Source organism: Gracilinanus agilis, chromosome 1 (genome assembly GCF_016433145.1).
Source record: "Gracilinanus agilis isolate LMUSP501 chromosome 1, AgileGrace, whole genome shotgun sequence".
Lineage (NCBI taxonomy): Eukaryota > Metazoa > Chordata > Mammalia > Didelphimorphia > Didelphidae > Gracilinanus > Gracilinanus agilis.
Genome location: NC_058130.1, coordinates 729,900,588 through 729,927,255, shown reverse-complemented (window position 1 = coordinate 729,927,255; position 26,668 = coordinate 729,900,588). Strand labels below are relative to the sequence as shown.

General features: G+C 40.9%; 1 protein-coding gene across 1 annotated transcript in view; it reads left to right on the top strand.

The window, feature by feature from the left end:
* The window catches only part of SCAMP4 (secretory carrier membrane protein 4), an 82,606-nt gene that overhangs the window by 5,202 nt on the left and 50,736 nt on the right, over positions 1–26,668 (top strand). The window contains exon 2 of the mRNA XM_044658616.1: positions 4,062–4,146. The gene's annotated coding sequence lies outside the window, so the exon portion shown is untranslated. The remainder of the gene's footprint in view (positions 1–4,061; positions 4,147–26,668) is intronic.

Sequence of the window (26,668 nt, the reverse complement as noted above, 5' to 3'; positions counted from 1 at the left end):
GGGAGGGAAAGTGGGGAAAGAACGGAGGGGAAGAAGGGAAGGATGAATCAGGGATGGAGAGGGGGAGGGGATGATAGGAAGGGAGGGAAAGATGAAGAGGAAAGGGAGAGAGAGGAGGAGAGGAAGAAAAAAGGTGGGAAGGGAAGAGTTGAGAGTGAAGTCCCTTTTGGAAGACAGGTAAGCAGTCTGGACACACACTGGTGTGATGGCCTGTCCATGGGTTTCTTTCTAAGTGAAAGAAAGGCACCAGGAGCAGTTAAGTGGATAGAGCCCCAAGCCTGGAGTTGGGAGAACCTGGGTTCAAATGTGACTTCAGACACTTCCTGGCTGAGTGACCTTGGGAAAAACCAACTTTGCCTCAGTTTCCTCATTTGTAAAGTGAGCTGGAGAAGAAAATAGTGGAGCAGCTAGGTAGCACAGTGGATAAAGCACCAGGCAAAGAATCAGGAAAGCTTAGGTTCAAATCTGGTCTCAGACCCTTCCTGGCCATGGGACATAAGGCCAGTTTCTTAACCCCAGTTACCTAGGTCTTGTCACCCTTTTAACCTAGAATTGATACCAAGACAGAAGGTATGGGATTTTAGAAAAAATAAGAAGAAATAAAGGCACTGAGGGCAGCCCCTGAGGAAGTCACTTCAGGAGAGGGGCATTGTATTTTTCTTTGTGTCCCTCATCTAAGCACCCCCACCCCACCCTTGGGTATGGTGTAGGAATTCCTGTTAAGGTATTAGCTGTACTAATTATTTTTGAGAAGAACCTTCCTATTCTGAGATACTGTTATCAGCTGTTGGATACACAACTGAATGAAAGAAAAAGCTTTTACAAAGTTTATCATATGCTAGACAGGCAAGCTTGTATATACCAGGCAGTTACTATGTCAAGCTCTGAAGATACAAAGAAAAAACACAAGTATTAGCATCTCTAAAGAAACTTACATTCTGATGGTAGAGAAAGCATGTATATTATTAGGTACAGACAGCAATTTTTGTGGACTGTGAATTTGCTGGGTGACTCTGGGGAAGGAGGGAGAGGAGAAGGGGATTGCAGGCCCATGGAAGGTTCAAGAATACTTGGGGGACCTGGAACAGAGAAGAAAAGGGAACATGAAGAGGGTCCTGGGTTAGCCATATGGGGGTCTGGTCCCAAGAGGAAGAAAGAGGGGCAAACACTGGGTCCTGGACACAGATACCAACAGGAAACAGGTGGTAGGGGTCAGACATGAGGTCAGACTGAAGGAAAGAGATATGTGGGACCAGGGGGCCAGGTAGATGGGCAAGCAGGGTATAGATGTCAAGTCAAGGTCCGTCCTGCTTTGGAGATCTCTCTGCTTGCTTGTCGTAGGTTCTGCTTTCACTTGGAGGGATTTTTTTGGGGGGAAGGGAGCGGGGAGGCTGAGAAACAACAGAGCTGAGAGGCAAGAGTGAAGAGAGAGCACAATACTGTACAGTTAATAAAGGTGGAAGGTTTTTTGAATGGAATTTCTTTCTGAGTTCTTTCCATGAGGTTGAATTTGTTTGATGCAAATTTAAATAAATCAAGACCTGTCAATAAGGAAAGCAGCCTTAGAAGGAAAGGCCCCAGTACCTGGATTTGGTGGAATCCTTGGAGAAGATAAGATGAGAATTGAGCTGAAACTTGAAGGAAGGTTTGGGAAATAAGATAAACGAGGGCATATATATATTCCAGTTTATAGGGGACATCCTGTGCAAAGCCTTAGTTTCTTCATCTATACAATGAGAATAATAATAATACCCTTCTGTTTTTTCTCAGTGAATTTTTTTATTTGGACCTTTGATTTCTTTGGTGTAAAGCAAACCTGCCATTGAGGAAACTACCAGTCCAGATCTGCAATTGTTCTCCAACTTTTCCAGTTGCCTAGGACTCTGTATAGTTAAATAGTTTGCTCTGGGTCAGTGGGTCTGTGTGTTTGGGACAAGACTTGAATCCTTGTCTAAATGAAGCTTTCTATGATAGAAATTTAGATAAAGCCCTTGTCCTGGTGAAATCAATTAAAAAAACCCAAAAAACCCAAGACATTCCCTTCCTTTAAGGAGCTTATTTCAGTGGAGGAAGACTTGGTGGTAAGGGGCAGAAATGCCCTGTGCAGCTCCAAAAATGAAGGTGAGGAAAATCCTTTGATCAGAGCCCTCTGACTTCACTGTCTCTTGGTACCCTCAAGGAGGTGTTCCTATAGGACTTTGCAAATTATTAGGAGCTACATAAGTAAGAGGGTTTTCTTTTTCCCCTTAGCCTTCCTGATTCTCACTTTTATGTTGGAAAAAGAAGTATCCCCATCATGACTATTGAGTAAGGATTGAGTAGATGACCCCAAGTTCTGCTGAGATACTCCGCAAAATTCAAAAGGACTTAGATCTGGATTTCTTATCTGTGGTCTGTGAACTTGTTTTTAAAAAATATTTTGATAATTATTTCAATATAATTTGTTTCCTTTGTAGTTCTGTTGTTTTGTATAATGTATTTGAAAACATGATTCTGAGAAGCCTACAGGCTTAGCCAGGCAGACTGCCAAAAAGGTCCCGGACACAAAAAAGGTTATGAATCTTTGACCTGAAGGAAAGATTCCAGGACATTGGGTAGATCCCCTGTGGGAACTTGTAGGCAAGAATTCCAGGATGACTAGGTGTGGATGATTTGAGATCTGTACTAATGGAAGGAGAACCACATTGATGAGATCACAGATAATTTGAAATAGAAGTATGTATTTCACCTCCCCCCATGTTAACTGTGAGCTATATGAAGGCAAGGACTGGGGCTCAACTTTGTATCTCTTTCCATATTGTATTTGCTTAATTAGTGTTTGTTATACGGTAGAGTTAACAAAAGTGAAATGAAACATTTCACTTTCCTCAGTAGGTAGTGAGTTCACTGTCACTGGTGATGTTCCAGTAGATGTTGAATAATTAAAACTCCTCCATGGCTGTAGAGAGCGTTTATGCAGAAGTAGGGGAGGCAGGATCACAGGTACTTTAAAAGGCATCTAGCCAAGCCCCTCATTTACCGAACTAAAACAGGCCTCTAAAGGTTAAGGGGCTTGCCTGTTGAAGATTACTCAGGAATTAAACTTTTGGCATCTGAACCTCAGGACATCTGATTCCCAAGTCAGTACAGGTGCCCCATCCATATTGTGACTTTCTCTGTTCAATATAGTTTGCATTGGCATAAGAAAGTAAATGGGAATTTCAGGGGAGTTTTGCAGAAGCTGCAGACAACAAACATTCAAAGGCCAGCAGCAGGCACAGAAAAAAATTTAGAAACTCAAAAATGCATAAATTTGTGTATAGTAGTGTATAATATGAACATATTTTATCTTTTAATACTATAAGTATGCACAATTTCTTTTTAAAGTTAAAATAAATAAAAAGTTAAAGTTTGTGAAAAGGGAAAACCAAAAATTTTTACTCAGATATTCCAGATCATAGGGGTACTTCATGCCTGACCCGTTCCCCAACCCGCGATGAGGAAGGGAGGCATCAAATCTTTCTCTTGTACCATTTAAGCTGGAAGAGACTTTAGATTACATAGATCAACCCCTTTATTTAAATGAGACTCAGGGAGGCTAAGTAATTTATCTACACTCACATAGGCTTTAAGTGACAAAGTCAAGATTTGAACAGAGATTCTTTTACTCTAGATAGCTCTCTTTCAGTCATTATGTGACTGCCTCCAACCAAATGACTTGATCATCACAGCCTCACTTTCCTCATGTGTCTGAGTTGCTAACTAGTGATTAGAATTGCAGGCTGATGAAATTAAGCAAAACTAAGTAACCTGCATAGTTCAAGGCCTCCTGTTTTCAGAAGTAGAGCACCTTGAAACAGTCCAGGAGCATGGGGACATACAAATAGGAGGATGCAATGACAACTATGCAGATAAGCAGGTGAATTGGTATGATGAACAGATTAGTGAGGGAAGGCTTCTTGGAGGTGATGACAGACACAAACAGGTGGTTTATTAGGTGGTTTTCTAACTAAGTTTGACCTAATTAGAACATAAATTCAGAGTATTGTTTGACTGTATTCTTCTGACTTACCTTCCTCTAGGACTGCAGTCGTGCTCCTTGTTAGTATATTGGCCATTATTTCCCTGACACAGGGCAGACGGGGCTTCGCTTCCACCACCTGGAAGGTGAGTTTTCTCAGGCAATGTGGCCTGATGGAAAGCACCTTGAACTGAGAGTCAGATAGGGGTTTTTTAGACTATTGGGGGGGGGGCAGTAGAATGAGAAGCCAGTGCAAAGAATATTTGTCAGAACAAAGATGCCTATTGCACTTATCCAGGAGCTTGAGGCTGGGAGGGTAAGAAGAGATCTATACTTTTTGGTCCCCTAACATTTTTCTATTTACCTGAAGGAAACTACTTTGTTGAAGAGACAGCCTGTAGGTCTCTCATAATGTTTGTTTGTTTGATTATTTTTTTAACTTGGGAGAAATAGTTAACATTTGGCCAAAGACAAATAAGGGTGTTTTTGTGTTTTGAGTTGGAGACAGTGGCTGCTTTCATGAAGCCTAGACCCGATTTTGTGTACTAGAGGAATTACATGACAGTGAATAGATGGTATCCCATCTTTTCCTTTCAGCTAGAGAGAAACTGGGATTTTAGAGCAATCTCTCTTTCCTGTACAAGTAGCAACAGCCAATTTTATAATTTCTCTAGATGCAGAGGCACTGTAGAAGGGTGAATAGAGGTGTGGAGTTGGGAAGATCTGATTTTGTCATTTAGCAGTCTGAGCCTTGGGCACCTTTTCAGGGAGGATTAGAAGTTACAGATTCATTGTTCTGGTGGAGGAGTTCCTATCCTGAAAAAAAAGCACTGTAAATGGTATAGATTATAGAGATCACCATAGAAGTCTAATAATAGCTAACATATGATGCTTTGAGGCTTGCAGATTGCTTTACCAGTTTTATTTTATTTGATCTTTATAATAACCCTGTGAGGTAAGTGCTGTTAATATGCTCATTTTGTAGATGCAGAAACTAAGGCTAGTGAGTCTGAGATGGGATTCAGTCTCAGATCATTCTGACACAACTCTAGCTCTTTGCCCATTGTGCTTTCTAGCCACCTGGCATAAATAAATCTTGCCTTTCTAGTATTTCCTTAAACTTGCAAAGTACAGACATGATATACCCCAGTGTGGGATTTTTCAATCCACAACTAGATGTGAGAACAAGGCCTTTCCAGACTTCATGGTGAGTAGAGAATCAGAAGCATTGAACTGGGTTCATCTCTTACTTTATTCAATCTTTCCAAGTAGTTAAAGACAGTAGGAATGCTCTTCATTTCTAGCACCAGTTAGGGAAGGTAGATTTGGATTCAATATGAAAAACTTCCTAAAAATTAGCCCTTCCCATAACATAATAAATTATTTTGTTAGATACTGAGAAAATATCAGTAAGTATCAGCAAGTTAGACTTGGATTCAGAGGTTGAAGTGATGATGTAAGCTTATGGTTGGCCTACTTATGGAGCCTCTCCAGGCCTTGATTTCCTTATCTCTTAAATGAAAAGGTTGGATGATGAAACCTTCAAGGCCCTTTCCAGCTCTCAGTCTTGTGGTCCTTCTAAGTTTCTTTCACTGAGGTGTTTTTTTTCTTCTTTTTTGAAAAATCTTATTATTTTTGTTTTTACCTTTTGGCTTTTTTGGTTTGTTTTTGAGGTAGCTGGTAGATAGCCCCATGGAGTAGGCCTGGAGGGAAGACTTGGGTCCACATATAGTCTCTGACACTAGCTGTGTGATCCTGGGCAAGTCACTTAACCTGTTTGCCTAAGACTCTTGACATATAAGATGGAAATCTTAATACCACCTATATCAGAGAGTTATTGTGAGGAACAAATGAGATTTTTTAAAAAAGTGCTTAGCACAATGGCTGGCACACAGTAGGCCTTCTATAAAAATTTCTCTCTCCTTTCCTTTTTATATTCAGAAGCTGCCCCTCATTGCTCCTCTACTCATGGAGCCCTAGTAATAAAGAGAGAAAAGTAAGGGCAATTAGGTGGCACAATGGATAATGTCAGGCTAGGAGTCAGGAGGTTTTGGGTTCAAATATGGCTTCAGGCATTTCCTAGCTGTGTGACTCCACGCTAGTCACTTAATCCCCATTTTTTTTGCCTAGCCTTTTTCCTTCTGTCATAGAGTTGATACTAGGACAGAAGATAAGGTGTTTTTTTTTTTAATGATTAATTATAATGATGAGAGCTTATAAACATGGACTGTGGGACAGTTTGTAATTGTCATAAAGCTTTGCTCATAGGGTGAGATTTCCAGTTTTTGCTCTGTACTGACTTGAGGTCACCTTTCCCATAAGGAATACAGCATTTCAGAGATAGAAGGGCCTTCAGAAGACTCTTTATCTAACCCCTACCTTTGCTCTATACTTGCAGAACCTAAGAGGTTATTCTGCCTTTATTGGGCCATTCCCAATGAAAGGGCATATACTGCCTCTCGGAGCCATCCATTGCTCTTTTCTATAATTATAAATTGGAAATTTTTTCTTAACATCAAACCTAATTTTGTCTCTCCAACTTCCAACCATATCTCCTAGTTCCACACTTTGGGGCCAGGCAGTCTCACAGTTACAAAACAGTGTTTAGGATGCTTGAACACAACAGATCATATTCTTCCCAAGTTTTCTCTAGTCTGATGCAACCCAAAGTGGCCTTCTCTTCTGTGGCAGCTAGGTCACTCAGACAACACATACTGCCTCCTTGCCCCATCCCCCTAACCCTCAAGTCTTTGTCAGACAAATTGCTCTCTGACCCTTGTATCTGAATAGTCAGTTTTTCTTTGGATATAGCCAGGCAGCCAGTTTAGAATCCATCTAACTGGACTATATTATCTAGCTTACAGTTCTGCATCTTGTTCACAAGAGTAGCATGAGAGACATTTCTCAGTTGTTTTGTTTAAGTCTAACCATATATATAGTATTCCCCTGAGCTACCAATTTAGTAACCCTCTCAAAAAAGGAAATACAGTTAGTTTAGCATGACCTGTTCTTAGTGAGGCCATGCTGACTCTTTGTGATCCTTGCTTCCTTTTTAATTTTTTTTTTTGGTATCTCCCTATTCTCTTCCATGTTTCATACATCACTGACTCTGGTTCATACCTGCCAGTCTTTCAGAACCCAAGAATGTAGTTTATCTGGGGCTGACTGACTTGAACTTAACAAGGCAGGGCAGCTAGGGACTGTCGTAATGACTTTGCTTATTTGAGTGTCAGCTTTCTATTAGTTATTTTGATTCTGTCTTTTTTAGTCCAGAGTTTAATCTCATTGGCAGAGAATCCAGATCCAAAATCAGAATTGAGCATCTTTGCCTTCTCTTGCTTGCTAATAATTTATTGTTACTATTGTCCTATGCACCCTGAGCAGCTGTCCTATACCTGTCTTAGACCTCTTTTCCTCAGTAGTGTTGAAAAAAGCCACTTTCTGTTGCCCTCATTTTTCTTGCCAGCACTAGCTCATTCTAAGCTTTGGTTCTAACGTTATTCTCAAATACTGTATTACATCTTTGTATCCTTACCTTCCCTTGTCTGCATTAGGACAGGTGGAGAGACCAGAATTTGATTTTGTGATAAAAATAATTAATCTACCATTTGTAGGAACATTGATTTAGATTTGGAAGGAGTGTTATGGACTAGTGATGGTGAACCTTTTAGAGGAGCGGGCGATGTCCTCAGGCTTGCCTGGAGATGGGGAGGGGGAGCAGTCTAGCTCTGCATCCTTCTGGCTTTCTAGTAACAAACTCTGTGCTAGGGTGACGGCAGGTATTCCCACAAAGAAGACTCTTGAGTGGCCCCTCTGGCATGCATGCCATAGGTTTGCCAACATGGTTATAGATCATTAAGCCCAATTTCTTCATTTTATAGATAAAGAAAATGAGGCCCAGAGAAGTTAAGGGAGTGTCCAGGGTCATATAGACTGTAAATAGCTGTGATAGGATTTGAACCCAGTTCTTCCTGACTTAAGTCCAATGCCCTGTCCATTATTCTATACTGCCTTATAGGAAGACCAAAGAAATCAAGAAAATCACATGGACCTGGGGTATATTATTGTTTCTATGTATTTCTTCTCTCATTGCATTGGGATACTGGGCTTGACAGCCCCTGGCACAAGTGAAAAAAATGGCAAAAGAGTGGTATAGAATGGATTTGGGGTTTCGTCTGCCGTCCAGTTCCCTTTTTCTCTGCTGTGTGTAGCCTGACAGTTGGCAGCTGACAGAGGTCCTCCTTCCTGTTCTTGGCCTGCTGCCCACATTTACTCTGTGATTCCCAGCAACCAGTTCTAGTCAGTGGTCCCCACCCTCATGACAAATAGAAAGGAGTCAGCACTCTGGCATGTCCTTGGGAAAGCATGAAACTCCCCTCCTATGCATTGCCAATCATCCTTTCAAAGGGCCAGGCAGCTGAAAACTAAAAATGATGATTCCTACCTGTTGAAGAACTCTATTGTTTCCCTCTCTATTTGTCCTTCAACTTCAAAAGTGATGATAACCATCTGCTAACCTTCAGTGTGCTGTTTGGGCTCCCAAAGCACTTTACCTCTAATGTACAGTTCTGTAAGCCCTACATAGTAATGTTAGTATTAATATCTCATTTTACAGATGGAAAAATTAAGGCCCAAGGAGTGTGAGTGATTTGCTCATAAGCAGTGTCACAAAAATCCCAAATCTTCCTACTTTTAAAACTGGTGTCCTTTCCCAGTGCAGTAGATAGCCTTCAGTTATTATAATAGTTATTTTCATTTTTTTAGCATAAGGGTTCTTTTTTTTTTAAGCCCTTGCCTTCTATCTACTGGTCTTCAGGCAGAAGAGCAGTAAGGGCTAAGCAATGGGGATTAAGTGTGACTTGCCCAGGGTCACACAGCTAGGAGGTATCTGAGGCCACATTTGAACCCAGGATCTTTTGTGTCCAGGCCTGACTCTCCATACACTGAGCCACCAAGCTGCTCCCAAGCAAAGAGGTTCTTAACTTGAACTTGCTTTAATTTTAAATAATTATTTCAGTATAATTGACTTCCTTTGTAATCCTATACATGTTTATATATTTAAAAACATGATTCTGAGAAGGGGTCCATAGAGTCATCAGACCGACTGCCAAAGGTGTCCTGGACACAAACAAGGTGAAGAAGTCCTTTTGCCCTGTAATGTTGGTAAAGCTGCTTCCTGGTGAAGGTAGCTAGCACAAGTGTTCTCTCCATTTTACAGAGGAGCTCAATGAAGGGAGCCTGGAGACATGTGAGTAGGCTTGTCCGAAGAAGATTAAAGGCTGAAAATAATTGATCTACCATTCCTGGGATCATATATTCAGATCTGGAAGGGATGTTACAGACTATCAAGCCCAATCTCTTCGTTTTATAGATAAAGGAAGTAAGGCCCAGAGAAGTTAAGGGAGTGTCCAGGGTCATATAGCTGATAGATAGCTAAGGTAGGATTTGAACCTAGAGCCCTCTCAGACTGTAAGTCGGGAATAAGCTTCTGGATGTATCTATATATATATACACCTAACGCCTGTGAGACTAGGCAAGGGTTGGATGAAAACCCGTAAGGAGGGCCTTAATCAGAGAGAAAAAGAGAGAGGCAGCATTCCCCTTGGAAGTTGTCATTGTTTAAGGGATGGACTGGAGGGAAGAACAGCTGGAATTTTCCTCTAGAGGTTTTATGGCCAACCAGGCCTGAAAGAGCTAAGAACACAACATCCTGTAGCTCTTTCTTCAGAGTCTCAAAAGGGAACAAAGGAGGTGCAGGGTACCATGGGGTTGCCTGGACCTGGGAGGTTGTAGCCTTTAAAAGGCCACGGCAAAGAGACTCTTTGGGCTTCAGTAAGGAGAATGGATAATCATACAATAATGCTGGCATTTTTATAATGCTTTAAGGTTTGCAAAGCACTTTTACGTAGTTAAGTTTTTCTTATAGCAAATGAATTTAGGCTTGATAGAAGGAAACACTTAGATATAAGGAAAAACAATCAGCACTACTGAGAGGAATAGGGTAATAATAGTAATAGCATTTCTAGAATGGTTGAAGGTTTGCAAAGTGCTATATATTTGTTTTTTGTTTTTGTTTTTTTAAACCCTTACCTTCCATCTTGGAGCCAGTTGGCTCCAAGGCAGAAGAGTGGTAAGGGCTAGGCAATGGGGGTCAAGTGACTTACCCAGGTTCACACAGCTGGGAAGTGTCTGAGGCTAGATTTAAACCTAGTACCTCCCGTCTCTAGACCTGGCTCTCAATCCACTGAGCTACCCAGCTGCCCCCTATGTATTTGTAACCTCACTTGATTCTCACAATATTCCTGGAAGGGAGGTGCTATTATTATTCCCATTTTATAGGAAACTGAGGCAGAGCATATTAAGTGACTTTCCCAGGGTCACATGGGTAGGAAATTTCTGAGGCAGGATTATTCACTATGGAACCTAGTTGCTTATGCAGAATTTATTCCTAACTGCTTTTGAAAGGGTACATGATAAAATAATGGCAGGATTAGGGACTACTAGAAGTCAGTCAGCTGACTCATATTTATTATGTTTTCTGCTCTGTGCTGGGGACACATATGGCGAAATAATTCCTACTCACATGGAGCTTAAATTCTAACAGGAGAAACAACAAGCATGCTACAAATTGATAATAGATTGAATATAAAAAAGTGCATACAATCATTTCTTTTCCCTGTTCTACCCGGAGAGTAAATCCTTGTACCAAAGAATACGAGAAAAAAGGCTCCTCAAATGAACTCATTAACTGACTGAATATATATGTGTGTGTGTGTATATATATATACACACACACACATATATGTATATGTATATATATATATATAATATTCTGCTCCCATAATCCCCTACCGCTCCAATGAAAGGATTGAAGTTCATTTTCTCTTTGGGGGTCATGCTTAGTTATTAACTTTAAGGACAGAGTTCTGTTTAGAAATTTTTTGGATTTTTCCATTTACATTGTAATTATTGTACATAGAAATCTTTTCTACCTTCTCGTATATTTTTCACATTCATCATTTCTTTTGATGCAGTCATATTTCATATAAATATATTTCATTAAAGTTCAGAATATATTTAGCCATTCCCTAGTTGATGGACATCTACTTTGTTGCCTGTCCTTTGCCACCACAAAAAGGGCACTTTGCATATTCTGGTATGCATGGAATCTTTTTTTTCCTCCTATCTTTGTCCTCTTTACAATGTTTGCCTAGCAGTAGGATCCCTGGGTTTAAGAGTATGGACATTTTAGTTACTTTCTTAGAGTAATTCCAGATTGTTTGGACCAGTTCATAGCTCCAGTAAGAAATGCCTTGTTTTAAAAGAGAAATAATTATTGACCATAGTCAGTATTGTGGGACCATCTTAGTGGCTTTATTGGATTTAGATTAATATTCACTGGCTCAGCTGTTCAAATATATCTCTTTTCACATATTGGGACCACAGGTGGGGTGGGGCTTGCATGAAATTGTGCCCCTTCAGATCCCAGGAGACTAATGATTAAGGTGGCTGGCCGTGTGAAAGAATTCTTAGCACTGCCCTTTGATTTTCTTCATGAGCACCAAAAAAGACTCTGAGTAGAGTAAATAATGTCCCTCCCTTGGAGAATTAGGTCTCCGAGTAACAAACTGATACTGGAGGTAGAGCAATCTAAAGGCAGGTTGGTGAGAAAATGGTCCATTGGTAACTGGTTAAAGGGGCTTGGCGATGGGCACCTGGTCATTTTATCAATGATGTTTCTTGCTTTCACAACTGTGTCAGTAAGAGGGAGTCTGGGGAAATCCTAGATAGTGAGTGGAGCTGCTTTGTCTAGGGTACACTAAGAGAAACTCTTTAACGCAAGACTTCTTCAGCCTTTTTGTGCCCTCGACCTTTTTTGACAGCCAGGCTGGCAAAACCTATGGATCCCTTCTCAGGAGAATGTTTTCTAAATCATTGAAGGAAGTGCTTAATTTTAGATAGATGTTAGTTAAAGAAAAGAAGAGAAAAGGAAAGAAAAGAAAAGAAAAGAAAAGAAAAGAAAAGAAAAGAAAAGAAAAGAAAAGAAAAGAAAAGAAAAGAAAAGAAAAGAAAAGAAAAGAAAAAGAAGAGAAAAAGAAGAGAAAAGAAAAGAGATCCTGTTTGTGTTCATTCCTTCCCCCTTCCTCCCCTTAAATCTATTTATGGACTCGTGGCTTAAGGGCTAAAGAACCAATTGCTAAGTCTTCATCAATATGGACCATTTTTCCTCTATGGACATATCATAGAACTGGGACTATGGTAAAGTATTCAGGCCATCCTAGTATGAAAATTTCTGAGTGAGGCAGGGGAGGGCAGGGCACTCAGTTTGCTTGCTATTGGTCGGAGTGATTATAGTTAAAGCAAATGGAAGAGAAGAGTTGAAAGTTATTCAACTACAGCCTGGGTTCCTGAATCCCTCTTTACCCTGGAGCCTTGATGATGCCTTATTTGTAAATTGCTTTGACTGTAGGTTTGGGCACTGCAGTGCCATTCATTTGGCTTTTGAGGCTTTGGTCAGCAGCTGCTTTTGGCTTGCTACCCAGTACAGCTGGGGTGGTTAGTTCTTGTCATATTGGGAGGAGTCCCTGAACAAAAGAGCCATGTCTATCTCTTTGGCATTGTTGACTGGGTCATCATTACTGACAGTGTCGCTCATAGACTCCATTTTATGTGATCCAAATTATTGATAGTACATTTATCCTTCTTTTGATCCCAATCATTATTTTTCCCCCAATCCGTTTTTCTAGGATAGACTACTGGAATTATATCAAGCAAATCCTTTCAGTCTCCAACAAAGTCCTGCCATCATGCCTCTTCTGTGAAGTGCTGTGTGACCTCCAGGGGCAGTATAGCTCATAAAAGTTGGATCCTTTCTGCCCAAGTGGGATTTTTACAGTGGCTAATTCAGCTTTCCAAGTTCTTCATTTAGAGGAAATCCTCAGTCAGGTTACATAGGCCAGTTAGACTGATAGCATGGATAACAACCAGATTCCTATTAGTGCCTGGGAGTGGCTGGAGAGAGGCAAGAGTCAATGGTGGTTTGGTGACCAGATCACTTATGAAGAAGGAGTTTTAGAAAGGAAGAGAGAATACAAGGAGACTCCAGGAGGGAATTAGGAACCTCTAGGGCAGGGGTCAGCAACGTATGGCTCTTGAGCCATATCTGGCTCTTTTAAGGGCCAGATATGGCTGTTTCTGCAAGAGCCATAAAGTCCATTTTTTTTCAGGTGTTGTTACAGGAGTGCGCACTGTGAGCACTGTACAGCTCTCACGAAATTACATTTTAAAAAATGTGGCATTTATGGCTCTCCCGGCCAAAGAGGTTGCCGACCCCTGCTCTAGGGCAAGATATTATGCCCTGTGAAAGTCCCAAAAGATCTCCTGTTATCTTTTCCCAAACATGGGCCCCACGTAATAGAGAATAAAGGCAAGGACAGAACTCCCTGTTCAAGAACCTAGTCTTAGATCTCGCCCTGTTAAGGGACCTGATCTTTGTCTTGCAAGACTTACTGCCATTTTGCTGGACTTCTTGAAACAATGCATCTTTGCCCCCTTGTCAGTTCATACTGAACACTGAAAGATTCATATATATGAATTATACAAGCCCTCCTTTAACAATAAGCATTTATTAGATGTCTTCTATGTATCAGATACTGTGCTCGGAGCATGAGATCTAGCCTCACAATATATGTATACAAAATGTTTCTGTATAGGTATATACACAGATTAATTGTGGGGAGGGAGGCATTAGCCTAGGTGTGTTGAGGTTGGAGGAAAATATAGGATTAGGAAAGGTTTCATGGAGAAGTTAGGGCTTGCACTGAGCCTCCAAGGAGATTTGAAATTCTGAGAGACAGAATTGATGAGAGGGAACATTAGTGAAAAGGAGAGTTAGAAAATAGAATGCCATTTATAAGGAATAAAAGGGGAGGGGGGGAGAGAAAGAGAGAAGTGGGGTAGGGGTAGGGGGAGAGGGAGGAGTGTGAGTGTGAGTGTGAGAGCTCTAGGTTGTGAGGGCTGTCTACAACCAGAAACAGCTGTTTAACGGGAGCCAGGAGCCAGGAGCCGGGAGCCGGGAGCCGTTGAAGTTTACTCAGTAAGGGAATGATTTGATCAGACGTATTATTTAAATTTTAATTTTAATTGTCATGCAAAGCACTTTTCATATTGTTCATTGTTGTAAGAGCAAACTAATTTTTTTTAAACCCTTACCTTCCATCTTTGAGTCAATACTGTGTATTGGCTCCAAGGCAGAAGAGTGGTAAGGGCTAGGCAATGGAGGCTAAGTGACTTGCCCAGGGTCACACAGCTAGGGAGTATCTGAGGCCAGATTTGAACCTAGGACCTCCTGTCTCTAGGCCTGGCTCTCAATCCCCTGAGCCACCCAGCTGCCCCCCAAGAGCAAACTCATACATAACCAAAATCCCAAAATAAGGCCCTAAGTACACTGATTTGAAAGATGACCCCAACAGTTCTTTCTCTGGAGGTGGATAGTCCTGTCATAAGTCTTTCAGGGCTGTCCTAGATGATTGCATTGGTGACAGTAGTCAAGTTTTCACAGATAATCATCATCCAATATTGCTGTTATTGTCAGACTTGTATTTATGAGTCGATGTTAGTGATTGGTTATTGGAGAGGATGGATTGGATTGGGAAAGAGACCTGAAGCAGGACGACCAAATAGGGTAATTTCAGTAGTCCAACCAAAATGTTTTAAGATTTAAATTAATATCAATAACTCCAAGTATTATGTTTTATAAGATTTATTATCTTATCAAGTAATCACTTGAAGTAGAAGAAATAATAGAACAAAGTTAAAAAAGATCTGAGTAAAAAACATGTGGGTAAAAAATCTCGTGTCTGGCTCTCACCCCACCTCCAAAACCACCTTCCTGGGAGGAGAGAGAGAGGGAGGAGCTACACTCACGACTTTATCTTTGAAGCATAAGGACTTGTAAAAGGGGGTAAAAAATTATGGTTGGACTGAATATACAAGAGGGTGGTCGCCAGGAATTTAATCAATTCCAAATGATTTTTTTTATGGTAATTTATTTACAAAATATAGAAAGAGTGAAAGTAAGAAAATTAGAGAGAGGATAGGGTAAGATATCTAACCTAACACACTAAGTATTTTGCTCTGGCCCCAGGCCAACCCAGGCAGGGCTAATTGGGCCTCAGCCTTGAGCTGAGGGCTGAGGGCCCCGGGATGAATAAAGCAAGGACTTCAGTCACAAAACTTCTTTCAAGAGGAGAGTCCCTTCAGAAAAATCCAGGAAGGAGTCAGTCTTTTTCACTCACTCACATGTTAGTTCTAAGGAGAAAACAGTCCAAGGTCCTCAGCCAGAGCTCCTCCAGTATCCTGTCCAAGGTGAAAGAGAGTCTCCAACTCAAGCTCAGAACTCCAAAGAAAGCATTCACAGGAAGTTGTAACTCCTTTTTAAAGGTGCTTCATTTGGGTCACTTCCTGTGCATTCCTTCCATTTTACATGTACCAATTACAGGCTAAAGCTTTGCTTAGGACTGCCCATGGGGCAGTCAGTCGATTCTGATTCATCAGCCACTTTCACCCACTTGGGTTACAGATCTCCTCCACTCAAGTGTATGTGGGGTGTTTACACTTTTGGTGATTAAATCCAAAAATGGGCAGGGTAGAATTAATCTCATCTTCACAGACTTAACATGAGAAGGAAAATGGAAAACTGGGAAAGAGAGTTCTGGGGAGAAAATTCTAATTATACAATGTAATGATGGATGGTGGCCCAAATGAGGGTGGTGACTGTATTAGTAAAGCTAAAGGGATAGATAGATACAATGTTGTGGAGGTAGAAATGTCAATACTTGGCAACTGATTAGATGTGTGGGGTAAGGAATTGAGAGTAACACCTAGGTTGTGGACCTGACACAAATAAGAAAGTTCTTTAAAGGGATGGGCTGTGGGGAAAAGATATTGAGTACCGTTTTGAACATAAACATATTGAGTTTAAAGTGCCACAAAATGTCTAGTTTAATTGAAGCTCAGAAATTAGACTAGTGGCCAGCAACAGAGAGAAGAGTCATCAAGGTCACTGACAGAGCAGAGAAGAGAGAAGAGGGCCCAGGACAGAGATTTGATAACATAGGGGGCTTAAGAGAGAAAAAGCCAGCAAATGAAACTGAAAAGGAGCTATCAGCCAGGCAGGCAAAGAACCATCAATGAGCAGTGTGACACAACCCAGCAAGGAGAGAGCATCCAGGAGGAGTGCATGATCAGTAGTGTCACAGGGAGCAGAGAGGTCAAGAAGGATGAGGAATGATAGAAAAAGCTTTTGGATTAGGCAATTAAGAAATCAGTGGTCACTTTTTAGAGGTTGATCTCCCTTGAATGATAACTCAGAAGCCAGGCACACAGTGTAGCACAGTGAAAAGATGTTGATGTTCCTCCCTGTGTGTGTGCTGGTTGGGAACACTGGGGAGTTGTTAGGCTAGCAGGGAATTAATTAATTATAGCATCTGCAGTGTCATAGCCTCACCCTGTCCAGTGTCAAGAAACAGCTTAAAGTAGTGGCAGCACATTTAACATTTCCTGTTGGTGTTTAGATTCAGGTCATGTAGGTCCAGGTCACATCACCAGTTCTTAAGGGAAAAATAAAAATCCCTGTCACCAAGTCTTAGTGTTCAACCAGTCTCCTTTGCTTTCAAGCATTCCTGGTCATTTCTTTTTTCTTTTCCTTTTTTTAAACCCTTACCTTTGGCCTTAGAATTAATACTGGATATTGGTTCCAAGGCAGAAGAGTGGTAAGGGCTAGGCAATGGGGGTCAAGTGACTTGCCCAGGGTCACACAGCTAGGAAGTGTCTGAGACTGAATTTGAACCTACAATTTCCCATATCTAGGCCTGACTCTCAATCCATTGAGCCACCTAGCTGCCCACATTTCTGGTCATTTCTTCATTCAAAGTGCCCATGGGGCAGTATGGCATGGCTGAAATTGTTTTCATCATAGAATCATAGAATTAAGGGCTAGAAGGAATCTCAGAGGCTATCATGCCCAACACCTTTATGTTACAGATGAGGAAACAGGTTGAGAGAGGATAAGTGACTTGCTCAGGATCATACAACTTGTAATTGTTGGAGGCAAGATTTTAACTCAAGTCTGTGTGACTCCAAGTCTCGCACTCTGTCCACTTTACCACCTAGCTGTCCCAGTCCCAGATATTGTATAAGGACAGCATTGATGAAGTATTAGCACACATGCCCAGCTGGCACACAGGAGGCTGCTGCATTTCCCTTCTTCCCAGTGCCCAGGGACATTTTTTGCATACACTTCTGTCCAGCCACCCAAAACAAGCACATCCTCCCCTCTCTCTTGGGTAATGGGAGGAAGAGGGCTCACAGATAGCTTGCCCTCTGGGTACTCAGATTCTAAAACATTCACCAACACTGGTATAGGACATAACAGTAGAGGCAGGACTTAGCTGATTTGGTTTGAGTCTATAGAAGTTAGCTATAGACGTTAACAGAAATATAATTGAGGTGTATCTAAGTGGATTTAATAGATTGCATGTTAGATACTCACATATCTGGATCATCTTGAGGAACTAGCCCCATGGGCAGCCACTGAGCTCTGAAAGCCATCACCAAATCTCCTAAGAATTGTTTGTTGGCACCAGGGCTAAGAGGGACATGATCCCGTGGTGAGTGTATTTCTGGTTTGAGTCATGGCATCAGGAGTAGTGATACATATATGCATAAGACTTAATTTTTATTCAGTCTCCGGCAAGAAGCTCTGTGTGTGTGTGTGTGTGTGTGTGTGTATGTCTGTCTGTCTGTCTGTCTGTCTATCTGTCTGTGTGTCGGTGTCTCTACAGGTATATACTTTGTTGAAGTGCCCAGACCCTCTGGGAATTTGAACTAGTCTAGTCCCATCCTTCATTATACAGATAATTTAAGGCCCAGAGATGATAAAGGACATTCCTAAGGTCATCCAGGCAGTAGTGATCAGTCAAGCGAGTATTTGAACTCAGGACTTCAGATTCTCAATCTAAGGCTCTTTCCACTCTTGCCTGGACAGGCAGAACTTGATCGGCCAGTCTAATGCAATTTTATTTTATGCAGTCTTATGTTTTTTAGGCTTAATAGCAACATGTTTCTACACAGCTGGCAATAATATAATTATCTAGTTCCCTCACACGTGAGCTAAACTGAGTAAATAAAACCTTGTACTCTTTAGAAAATACTTGTCAGACATAATATGCTTTGTTAGTTTTCTGTGATGCTCTGAAACCGCTTAGATATAGTATATTAGCCTTGGAAAGAAAGGCCCATGTAAATCAGTGTTGCCTAAACTGTCCTATGGAACCCTAAGGGATTTTAGGAAATAATTTCAATACTGATGAAATGCATTTTTCCCTCTGAAATATTATACATGAAATTGTGCATATAAGAGAAGTACTTATCACATGTAGCTGTTTTTTCCCCAGGGAAATAAGCTTTTTCCTCCTAGATTTTTCCAATTCTTATGTATTCTGGAGGTAATCCAGTCCTTTCCCTCCCTCCAACCCTTAGGCAAGTATTTGTGGGTTTAATCTTGGTATTTTGAGCCTTCACACATTCAGGGACTATATTACTACTTATCCATGAAAATGCATTTACTTTCCTAACATGGTCACACCATATGGTTTTGTAGCAAGAGTCAAGGATGACAAAGAACCAGCTGCTGGTTCATGTGGGCTTCTGGTACACATGAAACTGGAACTAGACCTAGTGGAAGAACAACTGCCTCAGGCTAAGCAGATTCTTTGTGGAAGATACCTGGGAGAATGTGAACAAGAATGTGGACCAGGCTTATTCTTTGTGGTAAAGGAAGGAATACCCCCATTAGTGAGATCACCATTGAATTGTAATTAATAGGAGCAATAATTGCTTTTAAAAAATCTTTACCTACTTAGAGTCAATGTTTTGTGTTGGTTCCAAGGTAGAAGAGCAGTAAAGATTAGGCAGTTGGGGTTAAGTGACTTGCCCAGGGTCCCACAGCTAGGAAGTGTCTGAGGCCATATTTGATCTCCTGTTTCCAGACTGGCTCTCCAAGCATGTAACTATTTAGCTGCCCCTAGCTTTTAGACTTTATATCTCCTTTGTTCTTCCAACATCTTTTGGAGTGAAGAAGATAGGTAGAGAGCCTTTTTAAGAAGTGATGTTCACACCCAGGAATGAGAATGGAAATAAGGATTTAAATGTGGAAACTCTGAATGTACTGTGTTTTCAACATGTGTACTTGGAGAGCTGTGAATCTCAGTAACCATAATCTTTTCTTTTCTCTAGGGTGGTAAATATAGTTCCTTATTCTAAAAAAAGTCTCCCGACACAGTTATTATTATTTCAGTAAATGAGTGCTGGTTTTGAATATTTCCAGGTCCTCACAGACCAATTGGAATATGAAAAGCCTCCAATCGAAAAGAATGTGTCCACTAATTAGCCATTCTTATAATTTATTACCACACTCAACAGAACTAAGGGCATACTTACCATCCTAACCACTGAAAAAAGGAAGTTAGTCTGTAAGAAAAAAAAAAAAGAATTCTAAGAATCCTTTTAGGACAAAATCAGGATTGGTTGATAGCACTGGGACTATTTAACTTGGATAAGAGAAGTCTTGGGCACGTGATCTCTTGCCTCCAATTTTTGAAGGACTCATGTATAAGAGGGATCAAGTTTGTTCTTCTGGATTTAAGGTAGCATTCCTTAGAGCAGTGGGGTCGCAGAGAGGCAGATATCTGTTTAATATAAGAAATTACAGTTAACAATCAGAGCTTTATATAGGTAAAATGGGCTGCTGTAGGAGGCAATGGGCTCTCCATCACAAGAAGTCTTCAAGCCTGCCCCAACAAGTACAGAAGGCAGCAGTGTCTATCTCCCCTCCCTTTAGAACCGATGCCCATTCTTGCTCTAGGGTAAAGATAGAGGACACCTATTCCCTGAGTTACATCCCTGCCACTTAGGAGTCTTCTTCCATATGGCATCAGAGACCTGTTTCCTCTTCATGGAACATTTCTGTATATCTAAGTACCACCATCTGCTTGGAATTTTTCGACTATATTCACACAGATGCAGTGAAGGAAAGGCAGTGGGTGATTAGTTTGGTAGATGGAGTACTGAATTTAGAGTTGGGGTATCTGGGTTTGAGTTCTGGCTGCCACTTAATATTTGTGCATGATTATGTAGACAAGGCACTTCATCTCTGAACCTCATTTTCTTCATCTTTAAAAGGGGATATTAAAACTTTACTTAATTCACAGATATATGAACTTTGTAAACTTGAAATTGTGAGTCATTATGATGGAGGGAGATCAGAATGGGAACTAAGGGCAGGTATCTGCTTCTAAGAGTTTCGTTTTGTTTTGTTTTTTAATCTTCTACCCTAGTAACAATTCTAAGACAGAAGGGCAAGGATTTGGCAAACAGGGTTAATTGACTTGTTAGGGATCACACGTCTAAGAAGTATCTGAGGCCAGATTTGAACCTTGGCCCTCTCACTTCAGGCCTGGTGCTCTATCCATTGTGCCACCTAGCTGCCCCATAAAAGATATGTTTTAATGATATTGTAAATGTCCATATTTTTGGTGCTATGAATCTCTGCTCTCCTGAGACTGGAATTTAGTTTATAATGTCATATTACAAGTGTTATTGCAGAGATGTGCTGTCATGGAAAGATCCTTCAAAGTCAAAAAAACTTAAGATTTTTGACAGGGACCATGTAACCCTAAAGCAATCAATCACCTAGAACAAGTTTCCTCATCTGTAAAATAGAGGTAATAATTGGTACTATTACTTTATAGGGTTCTTGGTAAGGAAAACTTTTTGTAAACCTTCAGAGAGCTCTAGTTATATAAGCTGTTGTTATTGTGCCAAAGCCAGCTTAAAGGTCTCACTGAGTGAGTGGACAGATCCCCCAGGACCAACTCTTCAAGAAAGTTACAGATCTCTGTTTTCATTCCCCATGTTCCCATAAGCATGTATCAAATGATATGGGTTCAGAGAACTATGAATCTAGGAGAAATATAGAAACAAACCATTAGACTTTAGGAGACAAGACCCAAACACAGATGAATAACATTTTTAGAAAATATATTTAGAGAGGAGCAAAATGAGGTGCTGAGTGGAGTCCAAAGGAGTGAGTCTGTTTTCCCTTATTATAGATCTGATGCCTCTACAAGGGTAGTGTAATACGGTGAGGCACAGTGGGAGGTGAGTCTAGGTTGAGCCCCATGTAGCCTGGGTACCTCCATTCAAGTTATATTCTTTCTCTTGGCCTTTACTTCCTGGTTTGAATTGGACCCAACAGCTTCTGGAGTCCCTTCCAACTCTACTCCTGGGATCTGGGATCCAGAGGATCTTCTAATCTAGAGTAGGGCTTCTTCTCCTTGTTTGTGCCATTGAGCCCCTTCTCAAAATAATCATTATAACCGCTAGCATTGGCATGACCTTCTCAGGTTTGTGATGCAATGTACAAATAGGATCTCCTTTTGTCTTCACAACAGTGCTGGAAGGGAGGCATTCTGGGTTTTCTCCAGTTTACTGAGGCAGGCAGATGTGAACTGCCTTGCTGAGGTGATATGATTAAAGTGATAGATCTCATCCAAAGACTTGATTGATGGCACAAACTGACTCCATTGCCAGGAAACAAGCTTTATTATAGAAGAATATAGTGTGTGTGTGTGTGTGTGTGTGTGTGTGTGTGTGTGTGTGTGTGTGTGTGTGTGTGTGTAAAGAGAGAGAGGGAGGAAGGGAGAGAGGGAAAGAGGGAGGGAGGGAGAGGGAGAGAGGATACACACACACACACATACACACACACATGTGCACACAGAGTAGCTAGTACAGTGAACCCTCTCCTATCACAGGAGTTATGTTCCAGAGACCCTCGCAATAGGTGAAAATCCACAAAGTAGTGACATTATGTTATAAGTTAAGTGGACAAGGAGAGATGCTGAACGTATGGGCACAGCATGGGAGAACAAACAGACTGATGCTGAGCCAATCAATGCCCACAATACAGAACACAGTGTGAGTCCAGATATGAACCCAGGACCTCCCATCTCTGGGCCTGGCTCTCAATCTACTGAGCCACCTTGCTGCCTCCAGAATTTTTTTTTAATGTCTATAAGGAATCCTTTTCCAATGTAGACCCCACTGGTCATCCTCCATAGCAGTGGTAGACACCTTCAAATATCTCTTCCTTTGATGTTAATAATCATTATATGATCCAGCAAAGTTATCCCTGTTTCACATCTTTCAAAAAACCTTGTATTGATTTTCAAATATGTCTAGAAGATGCCTTCCTATAGGAGGACCTTTAAAGCAGCATTTGCTCTTCTAGAAGTGCCTGCCAGTTACATGACTGTAAAGGAGTGGTCTACTGTAGAATATTGTTGAGGAAAGAGAAAGGGAATGTATGAGCCCAGGAAGTTGGCCGTCATGGTTAGAAAATTGAAGACTCCAGCTGCAGAAGACTCCCCAAACTTTTGCTCAGTTTTATTTATCTTCACTTGTGCTGAGACAAAGAGAAGCTCTGCCCCAGAGTTATTTTGGTACTAGACATGTCATGGGGGGCTGCTCTGCTTTGCATGGGACAAACTTCAGAAAGGTCTTTTATATTATGTATATGCTTAACCTTGGCTTTAAAGTTTTGTCCCTAAAGGATTTTTTTCTTTAAGGTGTTGCCAAATATTTCTGGATGCTTGTCACTCCAGACTGAATCCAATCTGATGAGAGAGACCAGGAGGCCAGCAGGAGACTTGAGTTCTAGGCCTGGCTTTGCCCTAACTACTGTAACCCTGAGCAGATCACTTTTTTTTTCTGGGTCTCAGTTTCCTCATCTGTAAAATGAGGGAGTGGGACTACATCAGAGATTCCTAACCTTTTTTGGGGTCATGAATCCCTTCAGCAAGTCTAGTGAAACCAGCAGACCACTTCTCAGAAGAATGGTTTTAAATGCATAAAATTATAAAGGAAATGAATCATTCACTTCTAGGTGGCCTAGGGGATAAAACTCTAGGTCTGGTGTCAGGAAGACCTGAATTCAGATCTGGTCTCAGATACTTAATTAGCTGTATTACCCTAGGCCAGTCACTTAACCTTTGTTTAGCTCTATTTTCAGAAAAATACAGATAATAATGGTAGCCACTATTTAGACTTGTGAGGGTCAAATGAATAATATTTATAAACTGCTTTGTACAGTGCCTGGCACATAGTAGATGCTTAATGAACACTTGTTTACTTCCTTCTTATATTGAAATAGTTATTAAAATATTTTTTTTAACCCTTAACTTCTGTGTATTGACTTATAGGAGGAAGAATGGTAAGGGTAGGCAATGGGGGTCAAGTGACTTGCCCAGGGTCACACAGCTGGGAAGTGTCTGAGGCCGGATTTGAACCTAGGACCTCCCGTCTCTAGGCCTGGCTCTCAATCCACTGAGGTACCCAGCTGCCCCCTAAAATATTTTTAAAAACAAAGTCAGGTGAAGGACTTTTCCTTCACCTCACCTCATCCCCCCCACTACAAGGTCTTTAAGGTCCCTTCTCTAATATTTTTCTCACTTTAGTTACATTCATTGTTTGCTGTGACAGTTTGTGATCATCAGTTTAGGAAGAGCAAACTCAGCAGAGATATTTTAAAGCTGATCAGTACAGGCTTCACACCCATATTGATGATGTTCATTAAAATCAACTCCAGAACCAATTCTGTGGTGGTAGGTTTCATTCTGGGTGAAAGAACTCTTTTCCTTTCCATTGTCTCCTCACTTGATAACATACACAACTAATCTGAGTTATGTTCAAATTTAAAAAGCTAACAAAATCAGGCTTCCCAGAATGGTAATGAGAAAGCAACAACAGTGGATCTATTTTCCTCTGTCTTCTGAGATGGCCTTTCTGTTCATTTTGGGGGATGGGAGAGGCAATAAGTACTTTCTACATTCCTGGGAGGAAGCCAATTAACAAGAGTAACACAATTCTGTGCCTTCATCCTGGGGTTCTTGGGAAATTGTTTCCACATCATTTAGGTTCCCACATATCATTCTGTTGCATGCAGGGCAAAAACTCTTCTTTCACGGGTTGGTTGGTGTGTGGTATGGTGGTAAGAGCCCTACATTTGTAGTTTGAGATCTCCGTCTAATTTCTGACTTTGTTGTTTATTATTGGTATGACTTAGTCTCAAACTCTCTAGGGCACAGTTTCCTCCTTTGAGATATGAGGGGGTTGGATTACGAGGTCTCTGAGCAGCAACCTTCAGCTCTAAATCCTGTGATCCAAGAACCTTTGTGATTTAGGCTCAAACATCTTGGCTTCAGGCCCCTTGTCAGTCTAATGTAGATGATAACCTCTTCCTAAAGTCTGTCTACTTCTGTGAGGGGTGGCTTTGGGAAAGCTATGAGGTAAATCCATATCAGAGTATCACAGCTCCACAGAGTGTGCTCAGCCTGCTCCTTGGAAATTGGAATCTGTTTTCCCATAGAAACAATGTTAGAAGTGACAGGTTCTCAGGCAGTCATACAAACTACTTATTAATTGCACTATCAAGTCAAATTACCATTTAAAACAATATTATGAATTCATTTTGGAGCCACTTCAAGGTTTACTGAGTGAAAACTGGACTGGTGACTGACTTCCTTTGAGATGGCCCAAGAGTCTGGTAGCTAGCATTTAAATTATATCTGCTTTTTTAAGGAAATGCTAGAATGCTCATGGGCTGAGTTGGTGAGCAGGTTGGTTGTTTTGTTTTTAAGACCCTTATCATCTGTCTTAGAATAAATACAAAGTATTAGTTCCAAGGCATAAGAGAAGTAAGTAATTAGAGTTAAGTGACTTGCCCAGGGTCACTTGCTTAGGAAGTATCTGGGGGGCAGATTTGAACTCAGAACCTCCTTTCTCCAGGCCTGGCCCTCTTGTCCACTGGGCCACCTAGCTGCCCAAAGCAAGCTGTTTTAAAGCTATGAAATCTTTGATTTTCTTTTGAAAATTAATATTAATATTTTTTGTTTCTATATTACTTTAATTTCCAGATATATCCCTTTTCTCCCATTCCCCCCAGCCTTATAATAATAAAAAAGGGAAAGAAAGTAGTTCTGTACATCAACCACTGAATCTAACCAGGTGCACGAGATGTCCCACACCTTTGCTTCCCCACTTCTGCAAATAAGGTAGGGAGGTACATTTTCACTTTGACAGATTCCTTTTCATGACTGCCTAGCCTCTCCAGCCTTCTTGCCTATAACTCGCTAATAGGTACCCTTCATTCTGCTCAGACCAGAGAGAATCACTGTCTGATAAACTGTACTTAATTTCATCTATGGCTGTGTTCATTAGCCATCTTACAAGGCCTAGCTCAGTGATCTAGAGATCTGAGTTTATATTTGGGCTTTGATACTTTTTAACTCAATAACTAGGGAAGAGACAGGCCATTTTTTGCCTCCAGACTTGCTTCATCCTCTGAAAAGGGGAGTGGGTGGTCCCAAATCACCATATTGTAAGGAAAGCATGAGTTATAGACCTTAAAGCAGCATAAGTCCCTCCCACAGGCCTCCCCATTATAGCTCTCCCTCTGTTCTGAATTTCCAGAACATTTTAACACTTCATGGCATTTTACCTTGATGTTTTCCAGGTTGTTTTGTATGTTTATTATGTCTCTTTAATGGACTGTAAGCTCCTTGAAGATGGATTGGGCCTCTCACACCTCAGTACTTAATAGGGTTGAGACATAACTAAGTATTTGCTAAATGCATGTTGATTAATCACTAACCTTAAAGATGATTTTAAATTGTGTTGTGAGTCTCTTACAGAACATTTTTAGACTTATCATTGGTTTTTTATTTACTTCAGCCAGCATTAAGTGCTCTTGATCTAGTTTGTGTGTAGGACCCAGTATTCTAGATACTAGAGATGAAAAAATTATAGTCTCTGCATTCATTAAAATCATACTTCTATGGGGAGAATGAAATACATAGAGAAATAAGTATGTGTATAAGCAGAATGTAATATAAGGGGAAAGGAGAGGTCATTTTCACCTGGAGATGACCAAGTAAAGCAATATAGTAAGGCATGGAAGTCAAAGTGTGGTAGGAGCACTCTTGGCATGAGGGACTCCATCTTGAATTTTTAATAATCGGAGACACCAAGCACTTTGAGGATATAAGCAACTTGTTTGCATGAGTTGTGATAACCAGATATTGGTCAGGCCAGGATGACATGGATGTTGAAAACCCTTTGCTTAATATAAAATAGCCAGACAAACTTGCCATAAGTAGTTTACCAAATGTATAGGAGCCATCTGTAGGCCCTTTGTCAGTATATTAGCATATTGGCACAAACACCCTTGGGTATTGATTGGATAGTGATTACATAATCCTTATATTGATCAGCTGGAGTAAGCATAAAACCAAGCCATACAGAATCTAGATCTCTATTCCAGACTGGCAAAACTGACCTGATGTAGTACTCACCAAGGTCTCTTTGTGTTATATTTAATGGCTTGCCTTGGTACAACCCTAAAAGCAGATTGAGAAGCCACAGGGAGAGGGCCAGGGGGACCTTAAAATCAAAGCCTCCCAGACTGGACCAGGCCAGGTCTGGTCCCAGCCATCATTGCTCAAAGCTCTAGATCTGAGGGCCTAAAATCCAGCTCCCCGGTTCCCAAATCAC